The sequence below is a fragment of the Oratosquilla oratoria genome, chromosome 7 (genome assembly GCF_046742065.1).
Source record: "Oratosquilla oratoria isolate Oo_2021 chromosome 7, ASM4674206v1, whole genome shotgun sequence".
NCBI lineage: Eukaryota > Metazoa > Arthropoda > Malacostraca > Stomatopoda > Squillidae > Oratosquilla > Oratosquilla oratoria.
In genome coordinates, this window is record NC_134783.1 from 75,697,345 (window position 1) to 75,704,693 (window position 7,349).

At 36.9% G+C, this 7,349-nt stretch overlaps 1 protein-coding gene across 1 annotated transcript in view; it reads left to right on the forward strand.

The window, feature by feature from the left end:
* Positions 1 to 3,156: 3,156 nt before the first annotated feature.
* Positions 3,157 to 7,349, forward strand: part of sNPF (short neuropeptide F precursor) — a 369,184-nt gene continuing 364,991 nt past the window's right edge. The window contains exon 1 of the mRNA XM_076188427.1: positions 3,157 to 3,447. The gene's annotated coding sequence lies outside the window, so the exon portion shown is untranslated. The remainder of the gene's footprint in view (positions 3,448 to 7,349) is intronic.

The following is a 7,349-nucleotide window of genomic DNA, read 5'->3' on the forward strand; positions in this document are numbered from 1 at the left end:
CTGGGAAGAAATGACAGCAAAGAGTGGTGATGACTCATGGGGAAATGCTCTACTTGAGATGATTACTGACCATTCAATGACACAATGGATACAAGAGAACACTAGGTATAGAAATGAAGAAGAACCATCGAGGCTAGACTTAATAATTACATCTGAACCTAGAATAGTGGACAAGATTGAATATAAAACACCAATAGGTAAAAGTGACCACATATTGATTGAACTGGAACTTAATGAAGAAAAATATATGAAAAGAAATGAACACTATAGAAAAGGAAGAATGATGTATGAAAAAACAAACTTTGATAAAATAAGAGAATTCTTCCAACAAGAAAACTGGGAAGAAATATACAAAGAAGAAACATCAGTGGAAGAGAAATGGAATATTTTGACAAAAATTTACAAAAAAGGAGTGGAAAAGTATGTCCCAAGACAAAAACAAGAAAAAGAATATGTAAAATGCTGGTACAACAAAAGTTGTAGGGAGTTAAAAGACAAAAGAGACAAAGCCTGGACCAGATGGAAAAAAGACAGAAGACCTGAAAAATGGAAAATATATACTGGTTATAGAAATGAATATGTACAAAAGTGCAGAGAGAAAAAAAGAAAATATGAAAAAGATGTTATAGAAAAGTGTAAAGATCAACCAAAACTATTCTACAGATTTGTAAACAATAAACTGAAAAACAAACAAGACTTGGAGAAATTGAGACAAGGAGGAGTTGAATACACTGAGGAAATGGAAATGGCAGAAATTATGAACAAACATTTTAAATCAGTGTTTACAAGGGAAAATATACAACCTGAAGAGATTGAGTGGAAAGAAAAAGTCCCCCCTATGGAAGAAATAGAAGTAACAAAGAATGAAATATTGACACACTTGGGTAATTTTGATGTCAGAAAATCGCATGGGCCAGATGAAATAGCAAACTGGATTCTGAAAGAATGCAGGAATGAACTGGCAGACAAAATACATAGCATAATAAGCAGTTCCTTAAAAGAAGGAAAAGTTCCAGAAGATTGGAAAAAAGCAAATATAGTACCTATATATAAAGGAGGAAATAAAGAAGAACCTACCAATTATAGACCAGTCTCTCTAACAAGTACAATAGCAAAAATTTGTGAAAGAATTATCAAAAGTAGATGGGTAAAATACTTGGAAAAAAACAACGTACTAAATCCAAGGCAATTTGGATTCAGACAAGGACGGTCATGCGTCACCAATTTAATATGTTTCTATTCAAGGCTAATAGATATAATACAAGAAAGAGATGGATGGGCTGATTGTGCATTTCTAGACCTAAAAAAAGCTTTTGACAAAGTACCACATAAGAAGTTGCTTAAGAAATTAGAATATGAAGGAGGAATACAAGGTAAATTGCTAAATTGGATGGAAGACTTTTTGCAAGAAAGAAAAATGAGAGTAGTGATAAGAGATCAGCACTCAAAATGGAATGAAGTAATAAGCGGTGTCCCGCAGGGAACAGTTCTGGCCCCAATAATGTTTGCTATATATATTAATGATATGGATGAAGGAATTGAAAGCTATATGAGCTTCTTTGCAGATGATGCAAAACTACTGAAAAGAGTGAAAACTGAAGAAGATTGTGAATCACTACAGAGGGATCTAAATAAAGTACAAGAATGGAGTAGGAAGTGGGAGATGGAGTTCAATACAAAAAAGTGTAGTATAATGGAATTTGGAAAAAGCAAAAACAGAATAGCAGGATCATATAATTTGGGAGAAGAAGGAATAAAAAAAGTAGAAAATGAGAAGGACCTGGGAGTCATTGTTATGAATAATATGTCACCTGAGAAACATATAAATAAGATTTTTGGAGAAACTTATAATTTAATAAGAACAATCAAAGTGGCATTTACATACCTGGATGAAGAAATGGTGAGGAAAATCCTAATCACCCTGATAAGACCAAGATTGGAATATGCAGCAACGATATGGTCACCAAGTACAAAAAAATGTATAAAAAAACTTGAAAGGATACAAAGAGCAATTACAAAACTGGCACCAACACTCTCAAAACTATCATATGAAGAGAGACTACAAAAACTTAAACTACAGACACTAGAGCAAAGAAGAGAGAGAGGAGATTTGATAGCTATTTACAGAATCATGAAAGGCATAGAAATTACTGATAGAGAGAATCTGATAAAATGGGATGACAGAAATACAAGAGGACACGGAAAGAAAATAAAAAAAGACAGCTATAGAAGAGATTTTAAAAAGAACAGCTTTCCTCACAGAGCAATAGACAGTTGGAACAAGTTAGATGAGAAAGTGGTGTGTGCAAAAACAATACATGAATTTAAAAATAGTTTAGATAAAATGAGATATGAAGACGGGACCCCACGAGCATAGCTCCCCTTCCCGTAAAATACAACTAGGTACAACTAGGTAAATACACACACACACACACACACACACACACACATACATACAATGGTCTCCGCGATTTGAAGGGGCCGGGACTAGCTTTATTAACATCTTGAGCGGTGCAACATCTTCACCGGTTCTTTTATGACCAAAGAGACTAACGACGATATTCTGTTGAACCAAGTGAAGGCATGTGGACAGTGAGAAAATGGAAATTATAAGAAAAGAACAGCTGGTCATTGTACAGTGTAAAGCTTAAGTACGTTCAACTCCTCTGGGTTTCGTCAATTTCGTGATAATTGATAGTTGACCATATTCCAATTAAGCAGAAAGGTCATGTTGGCATATATTTTTTTCTTTCTTTCTCGGTATATGAAAAACTGTTCTTCGTGACGTTGACGTCACAGCTTTTAGATTCTCATTCAAGCCTACTCAGAGGGAGGGGCAGAGGTGGGATTTCCTAGTGTAGACTTAGATGTAAATGTTGCACAATTTTGGAGTCGGTTCCTATTATCATCTGGGCGCTCTACAAAGTCCTCTTTTATTTTCCAGTTTTGCACACCTATTGCGACCTATCATCATTCCCTCATATGACAAGGACATAGACACAGGTAGACACATAAGTACTTACACAGACACTTGTGGGTTGCGTGGGACTGCACATGCTCGTGTAGGAGTGGAAACTCTTGAGTGAACGGCGCCTGTGTTCCGTTACCGCCCCCGCCCGGTAGGGAAGGAGGCTTGGACGTATATACAGCCGGCTGGTGAATCCGCCACCATTGCTTGGGACCCCACACCGGCTTCCGCCACGCGTTCACACACACGCAACAGTTGCCCGTTTCCCTCGCCCCGCCACCAACCTCGTCTTCTCCCCCTCCAGCACCACAACCACCACCACCACCTGCTGCTGCTGCTGCTGCTGCTCTTGACCGCCAACTCCAGCGACACTCGTCTGTCGCTCGAGGTGCTTCTCGCTTAGTGCTCGGTGGTCGCGTTCGAACTTCATCACTCACTCCGTCGCTTCTTGGCACTTGAAGGTTGACCTCGTCTTCGGTCAGGGTAAGTGTTGAACTTAGAGAATAAGTTGCGCTTCAAGAGCTCAGTCTCCTGTCCCATTTCTTTTCGTACTAAAGACGACGACGTGCTAAAACTCTCTTCACAAGGAGAACTATTCGTAGGCGAACTATCTTCATCACCAATAGATTTTAATTTCTGAAAGTATTAACGTGAATGTAACGGTCTTTGTTCATAAAATTTCGACTCCATGTTGTGAACTCTGATAAGTAGATGGGAAGTACTCACTTCCTAAACGAAAAATAAAAAAGAAAGAAGAGGAAGAAGAAGAAAAAGAAGAAGAAGAAGAATAAGAAGAAGAAGAAGAAGAAAAGAAGAAGAAGAAAATACCCTTCGAAATCTCCAGTTACCGCTGAAAGGCTAAACGTGGAAGTCGTTACCGGAATATTTGAATTAAAAGATTTGGAGAAATTCTTTGGGATATTTTTCTGTAGAATAAAAAAAAAAAAAAAGAATAAATGTAATTTATTTGCTTTAGTTTAGCAAACATTCATTAGTTAAATTTTGTCTGCTCGGGCGTATAAAAGGTTCGTGGAATTATCATGCATAATGTCCTAGCCAGAAGTGAGGAACAAGGGTGTGCTCAGAGAATGCGTGATCCCCACATTACCTCAGCATTTTTTTTTTTTTTGTATGATACGTACCATAACAACTCTGCAGGCTAAAAGAATTTGTAACTGGATTGAACTGAAATTGGTTGCACATTTTGGATCAGTTGTAATTCTAATCAATTCTTATTTTCACGTAATTGTAGTATATTATTCTTTCTTCCGAGACTGTGCAGCCCGAACTGAAAACGTGGCTGCGCCCCTGATTATGCAGACAAAATGATGAAAGAATTTATTTAAACTCGACGGTTAAATGAAATGCGTGGCCTTCCAGGAGATCACTTGTCCTGAATAAAGTCATCACCCCAAGAAATAAAATAAAATAATAAGGTTGGATCTAAGAAGTTCAGAGATCACTTTCTTGGAACGCCTTTTGTCTGAATGGAAGTATATGATGTTGATGTATCAAATATGCTAGCCTGCTATATATAGTAAATGGATCACGAATAGTGCCAGAAAAGATGAAAATTTAATCTTAGGTACTGAACAAATTATTATTATTTTCATTGTGTGCGCCCGCCCCTTAAAGAAAAACGGAGAGAAATAGATAAAGAGGGAAATGAAAAGAAAGAGTTATCAAGAGAATGGAGAGCGTGACAAGGTGAAGTAGCGCTATCAGTTGAATCACACTGTGAGGTCTGGGGCTGGAAATTCACGCTGGAGAAGATCGCAAAGCTAGTATAATATTACAAGTACTACCCAAGGCACGTTTTGCTCGTTGCGATTATAGCTTAACAATGATCACTCACGACTCAATCTTGATCGTCAAACGATTATCCAGAGCACTAATTCTTTGTTTTCGAATAGGGCTGATTTGCTTCGAGCTGCAAAGCGCGAAGCTGATCATTTTAATCGACCATACAACCGACGCGTTTACCCAAAGATAATATGATGCCAGGTATGATGCATGTCACCCGCTATTTAGTAGTCTAACACTCGCACCGAGTGGAACGTATCTTTACCTCGGCCGCACAAAATCTTTTGGTCTGATCAACCCAGTTGCCACAAGACCTTGCTCTCGGCTGAGCAAAAGGATTCTGGCGTCATAGCCAGAACGAATTCTGTGAAGGACAACATCATAATGAAGGGGAATGAACATTTGGCCTCCCAAAAGGAATTGCTAATCAGTATCAAATAAAATGTTTATCCAGTCTAATTAGGTGCGTATGCATGCATGCATCCAGCCACGCACTCACCTATTCATTCATTCATCCATCCATCCATCAATGTATACATCCGCTCATACATACTGTACATACATAATAATGTGCATGCACACATACGTACGTACATGCTCACATACATACCGTACATACCTACATACATACATACATACTGTACATACTACAGTACATACATACATATACACATACATACATACGTACATACATGCATACATACATACAAAATACATGCATACATATACACATACATGCATACATTCATACATACATGCATACATACATACATACATACATACATACATACATACATACATACATACATACATACATACATACATACATAAATCCATATATACATGTATACATACATACATACATACATACATGCATACATACATACATACCGTACTTACATAGGAGTGCAATATAAAATATTTAGGATACCTATTAAGTTCAGTGATTACACGTAAGGATAAACAAAATCTGGAATCGATCAACTTAAAAAAAACGCAGAAACATGAAGAAAATGAAGGTAAGATAAGAACATAAACTAGATACACAGGCCTATTCGGATGAAAAGAATATCAGATTTGATAGAGGAATAAAGGGGGTGGAGGAAAAAATCACGAAGAAGAAGAAGAAGAAGAAGAAGAAGAAGAAGAAGAAGAAGAAGAAGAAGAAGAAGAAGAAGAAGAAGAAGAAGAAGAAGAAGAAGAAGAAGAAGAAAAAGAAAAAAAGAAGAAGAAAAAAGAAGAAGAAGAAGAAGAAGAAGAAGAAGAAGAAGAAGAAGAAGAAGAAGAAGAAGAAGAAGAAGAAGAAGAAGAAGAAGATGATGATGATGATGATGATGATGATGATGATGATGATGATGATGATGATGATGATGAAGAAGAAGAAGAAGAAGAAGAAGAAGAAGAAGAAATAAACTGAAAGAGGTCACTGAATAAGGGAAGAACGAAGAACAGGTATATATGGAGACAGTATTGGTGGACATATCAAAACATACTGAGATTCTTGTCGAGATGCAGTTTAGAAAAAATGTGACTTAGAATGGAGAAAGGACCACATCACATCAAGGATTGTAAAAGTGAAACATTAATTGAGTGATACAAGAGAAATCGTATCAATCGTTGTGGAAAGCGACTCGAATGCAAGAGATCAAATGTTCCCAAATTTTTAGTTCCTCTGTGTCCCTTGGGCATTTTTATAGAATCCCGTATATCCCTATGAATTAAGAAAAAAACGATGAAAATTGTATTTAAATATTATCTTATTATGAAATATGTATGTGTAGACTGCATAAGAATTTTAACGGTGATAATATCAGTAAACTAAACTCAGGTAATTTATAAAATATTTTGATCCCTCACATACATATCTTTTTACTAATTATCCATAATGATCATTATTAAGTAAAAGAAGACAACATTATTCAAAACAATGTAAGCAAAACTAAGAGGTATGAGATGGTTGAGCTTGTGTTTTGGGAACAAGTTCATTAATACGAGAGGAAAATTTAACAATAGCACAACAAAGATCATATTCAGATATTTTGAGTTTTGATCTGTATTTTGAGTTATTTCCCAGCAGCACTCAAAATGCTGACTCACAAAGCCATGTTGATGGAAATAGCATCAGTGCTCGAACAGCCTCATGTACCCCCTGAAAAGTGCAAATGCACCACTGGGGTTACTTGTAACCCAGGTTGGGAACTTCTGCACTTGATGAGGTTTGGTGAAACATACAGGAAGAGAAGGGCACGGACACTAAAGATTAAATTCAGGTCACAAGCCAGGGGGTAATGTGATAATCAATAAGCTATGGAAACTAGCAGGTAAAAACATTTTAAGATTATTTGGATAGTGAAAGATGCGACTGAGAAAGAGAAATAAAAAAAGGGAGAGAGAGAGAGAGAGAGAGAGAGAGAGAGAGAGAGAGAGAGAGAGAGAGAGAGAGAGAGAGAGAGAGAGAGAGAGAGAGAGAGAGAAGAGAGAGTTGGTGAATGAAGCCAGGGAAAAGAACAACTTAAGAAGAAAACAAGAAAGGCATCAGGTTTTCTGTAGAGATTTTGATAGAAAAACTTATGAAATG